Raw genomic sequence first — 5,456 nt, forward strand, 5'->3', positions numbered from 1 at the left:
GCAAATCCCGGGTGGCAGGCGAGATGTATCCAGATGGGAGAACCCCACGGAGGCCCAGGCAGGCAGGGCGAGCAGGGCTACAGCGTAGCGAAAAGCTCGAAGCAGCAGCGGGGCAGGGGAGCCACAGCCCGGTCTCCAGCAGGGCAGGGAAAGCGGCTTTTGGGGTCCCGGCGTTGTTTCCAGCAGGAAGAAAGAACGGCCAAAAAGAAAGAAGCAGCAGCTCCTTGCTCTGCAGCTTCTCTCTCCGGACGCTCAGAGCGAACTGTCCCCACACCCAGGTGTAGACAAAGGAGTAGCCAGGCCCGCCCCACTTCCCTTTTTGTCTTTCTTAAGTACAGCTATTTGTCCCCTAGCAACATGCATATGGGAGAAAATTCCTTTAACAGGAAAAAACTAAGACTAAACTAAAACCCCAACAATAGGTTTCCAGTGCTTGTCCTGGGCTTTCCTCAAGTGTTCCATTCCATTTCACCATGTGTCCTTCTGTCTTTGCTCTTTTTTTAAAGGAGCTTTTGGCATAGCTGCATCTTCTGCAGCTGCAAACGCTGTTGACTCTACCTGGGCTTTGCTCTCTGACTTTGGGAACTTTCTTTTCCTGTTCCCTGTCAGTTCCTTTCCTCAAGCTGGTACATTTTCTTGCTGGTTGAGGGAGTGAAGAATTAAATCCTGTTTGGATGATCTGCTGGGATAAGACAGTAACAGTATGTTTTCAGACAACCTTGAGTGATGAATTTCAACCAGGTTCTGCGATGCAAATGAAAAACTTTTTCAAAGATTTTGGGATTTTGGCTTTTTTTTTTTTCTTTTTTTAGTATCTGGCAACAAAATGTTTTTCCATCCTTTAAAGGTTTTATGCCCCTGTGAAGCTCTAGAATTTTCAGTATTACTGAACACACCAAGTTGCCAAAATGTTGACATCTTCCTAGGCCTTTCCTTACAATGAGCTCCCAGAAGCCTTTTGCTGTCTCAAAGGCCATTTTAAGACAGTAAAATTAGTGTTAATTAGAACTCTGTAGGTCAGGCCTGGGTCCTGGCTTTGCTTCGGTTACTCCTTTGCTTTCTGGCTCATCATAGGTTTCTCCAGCTCTTCAAAAGCATTTTTTTCACAAGGTGTGGATGAATGTTTAGTCCTTGTGACTGTTTCTCAGTCTCTTGCTTCAGCTGCCGCCTCCTGAAACCCTTCTGAAGCTTGCTCAGTCCTTTGTGCCATGCCCTCCCTGCCCTGGCATGCTCAGTTGTCCCCTAGGCAAAGAACAGTACAGCCTTCCTCCGTGTAGATCTGTGACCTAGTAACCATTTTAAAAGGACAGTAGCAGGAAAATGATAATACCATCAAGCTGTTTCATTGAGAAACCCATTAATATGTGCTTGCATTTTTAGAGCTACTTAATTCTTCTAAAAAAGAATGACATTAAAACTTTTGAAATAGATAATGGGTACATGTGCTTCGTCATGGGATAGTGCTGTTAGTTCCACTGAGCTTTCTTTAGGGAGCATTTTACTTTGATAATATTCCTTGAATATCTGCCCAGTCTGGAGATGAATAAATATTCGCATGCTGAAATGTTGTATTTTAAAAATGCAATCAGCTTCTTGCATGAGCTTGGTCCATTTTGCTGTTAACTGTTCAATGGGATTTTAGGCTCTCTTTTTATTGGATTTTATTTAGACTTTTTCCTCTTAAAATGAGCCCATATTGGTTGACTACTGCCAGTCATTCTCTACAGAATTACAATAAGCCAAGCACTTAAAAGTACTTCTGTGAAAATTTAAGGAAACAAATAGCATCACACCATTCTTAAAACTCCTCAGGTTGTGGAATAGCCATCATTGCAGATATTTGCAGCCTGAGTCCATGTGGTCCTGGACACACTCTGGCTAACTGTGCCTGGACTGTGTAGTCTTAGGAGATGCCTTCCAAGCTCCACTCATCTGGGATTCTGTCACAATAGGAAATCTGAAATGTGCCCCTCTCCCCCCAAAACCAAAGAAAATCATCCAAGATGCAAGGTTTTGTATTTCCAGTGATAACTTAAAGTATATGCATTGAAAGAACTTAATACTTCTCACCATCACATTTAACCATTTTCTCCAAATTTGCAGAGCCTGGAAGATTGTTTGGTTTGTTATAGGCACAGAATAGGGAGTGGTTTAGTGGTAAGAGAATAAATAGTTTTGAAGAGGATAAGTTGTGAAGTTGAAGGAGGGGATAAAATAAGTAATTCACCTTAACAAACACATACCAGTGTTCTTATTTCATTGCTGGCAATAATAAGCTTTTGTTGTAGTGGAATAACACAGAGATTACAGTAGGTACATTCTAATCTTGAGCTTTGGTTGGAAACAGGGATTATTTATATAAGGGTACCTTGGGTCACTCAGATATTTAAAAATAAAATTAAAAAGGTATAATTTTAAAAGTGTGAACTGACTTGTGAAACCTTTTGAAACTAGCTAGCATCTGTTTGACAAAATAATTCTTTCAACAGCTTATAAAGTCGCGTTTAGTCAAACCTGAGTGTGAAGACTTAACTTGGAATAGATGCCAGTGGACTGACCAGAGAAGTTTTAACATAAGAAACAAGTGGAGGGATTTGAGAATCAACATATACAACTTCAAGTTGCATTGGAAGAATCAAAGCTTTAATCTGTTTATTAAGATTTCCTGGACAAAGGTATGCTTTGGAGGCAGAGGGCAGTTCCCAGTAGAACCTGTGATGCCACATAGCAGGAGAAGGACAGACTGAAGTGGGGGGGAAAAGTTATTTTACAGCTAGATGTCTAATTAAAATTTGTTCCAGGTATATGAATGTTTTTTTAGCTTATTAATGATCCTAATGCAATTCCGTCCCTTGGATTATGGATCCTATTTGCATAATTACTAAGTAACAGGGAGGCAAATACGCAGATCTCCAGACTTTAGCATTGATTACCTCTCTGCTGCAATTTGCTTCTGTTTTGAATTTTTCTAGATATTTGTCATCAACTGAGGTGGTAGCTTCATCTAGTTGCCTTAGTTGTCTGAGGGAGAAGAGCTGAAATATGAAAGGACAAATAACTCTTACAAGGAAAAAAACTGACCTATTGAAAGAAACACGTGCATTTAAAACATGATTAAGTTCACAGTATCTTCACCTTTCCTGTAAGTTAACAAGTAAACCTCTAGTTTGACAACATTATGTATTATTTATTATGAAGTGAGGTTGGTCATTGTCTATTCTGATCCAGTCTTCAGATGGCATTGGGGCCAGGGGAACAAGGGAGATGGGAGGAACCCCAAAATATTGACATGGTAGGTTGGGAGTGAAGGAAGGTGAACGCAGGATAGTGATAAATCCATAAAATTACTAAGTCTCTAGAGGTAAAACCAAATTATTTAAAAACTGATTTGGTATCCTGCTACAAATTCCTTTTACATCAGTAATTGGGAAAATATCTAGTTGTGAAGACAAACTTCAGTGCTTGAAAACAGTAACTTTGTTAGATTTTAACAAGGAAAGGAAATTTTTGCTTGGATTTCAGTCAGAGAGGCAGAGCCATTCCCAGATACTTTACTGGAGTCAGCAGATGGAGCACTGAAAATGCTCTGTATTTCTAAAATGACAACACTCAAATTCCAGTGCTGGTCTTGTGTTTGGGTCCACGTTGTTTCTGGACTCTGCTGTTTATCAGAGCTAAGTACAGTAAAGATGTACGAGTCTGCAAAATGCTTGTCCAAAACAAAAGGCTTGAAAAATAGGGAAGCAGTTTGTGCACTAAATAATGTAGCAAGTTTCCAGGGATTTGAAATGTCTGCCCATCAGGTATGACATACATTTCTCTCACATACAATAAAAGCTTTATAGGTAAATCACTGACCTGTGCAGGTCTGGTCTCTGCACTGATAAATGTGGCCCTGAATCTGTCCTTGGCTTAGTTGATGTATGAGGACTGGATCGTGCTTATAAAGCTTCCTCTTGTGTTTGTCATCTTCACCTCTGGCTGTGCTTTCCCTTTCCCTGCTGGAAAGAAATTTGCTGTTGACTTTTCAAGATCTGTGACATTAGACTGAAATGCTCGTAAGGAATCCAAAAAGACTTCTGCAGCTGATCCCATGGAATTGTTGCTGGTTAATTGTTAGTAAAAGCAGCACGAAGGGATATAATCAGGTAACAAGAGGAAATGAAGGTTTAGTATAATGAGAGACTTTGAACAGTTGAACAGCTAACTTTTTAGGACCTTCTTCACACTTCAACAGAGTGCACCAACCTGAGTAACATCAAGAGTAGATATTCTCTTAAGCTGCTGTGGAATTTAAAAGATAAAACAGCTTATTACTTAAATCAACTTTGAGTTAATTGCAAAAATGTTTTAAAATTGGACTCCCTGTAGCACAGCAGAAATCTATAGATGGGTGTGTCAAGGTTGCAAATAAAGAGATGCTGCTCTAAGCTGTTGTTCTAGCAGTTACCCACAAGGTGGGGGAATGAACCTTTGTATTTTATTGGTGTTGTCTTACAGCGCTCCTGCCCACCCTCCTCCTGCCTGGATACCACACTTTTTAAATCACCTGCTTGATGTGGTCAGTGCAGAGCATGGAGCTGTAAATCAGAGCCTGTCAGAAGCTTTTCAAGATGTAGGTCCAAACCTGGAGTTTTACAGGTGTTGAAAAAACATACTGCAATGATCATTCACTTGTTACTTCTTATTTGTACACAGTGTAATGAATAATCTGATAAGGTGCAGATTTCCATGGGTACTGATTTCTTTAGTGGGGAATGTTTTAGACTAAAAGCTTTTCTGTGTGGTTTTTACTGAAGTGTTCATTTTGTTAGTGGTATTGTTAATCTGTAGGTGGCTGTGTAACAGGCAGTGTCCTATTTTCCCTCTCCGTATCTGATAAATTCAGAGAGATCTAAGGCAGCCCAAGAAGCCATCAGAGAACTCTTTAACAGGGTTGTGTACTTTGTGCTGTTTAGCTAAAGTTAATAAAAATCTAATTTTTCTTAGTACTTTATGGTAGGTGCTACACCTATTTCAAATAGTATTTAAAAATCTGAGAGTAATACTTGCAAACAAAACAAAAATTAAAAATCAGCAGTATTATTCTGTATTTGGGTCATGACTGCTACTTCTTGCTTTAGAGACTGCCACTATGAGCTGCTGATAAGGAGAATGAGTCCTCACTCACTTGTGTGGTTCAGTTGTAGGAGCCATCTTCACACCCTGGAGCTTGCAGGGCTCAGAGTGTCATGGATGTTCCTTTGCAGCAAGAACTGAAGATGCATAAGCCCATTTGCTCTTTCAGTGTCTGTATTGTTTGTTGTAAGTCTCTTTCTTTGTCTGTTTTTAGGATCCTTTCCAGTCCCTTCTTTCTAAAGATTCTCTTCCCAATTCTTTGCAAAGTAAGGCTACCTAAATGTTTAATAATTTGGCTGGATCTTTTACTGGCAAAAAAATATTTAATGAGAGAAAAT

Source organism: Corvus brachyrhynchos, unplaced genomic scaffold (genome assembly GCF_000691975.1).
Source record: "Corvus brachyrhynchos isolate BGI_N302 unplaced genomic scaffold, ASM69197v1 scaffold200, whole genome shotgun sequence".
In the NCBI taxonomy this organism is placed as follows: domain Eukaryota; kingdom Metazoa; phylum Chordata; class Aves; order Passeriformes; family Corvidae; genus Corvus; species Corvus brachyrhynchos.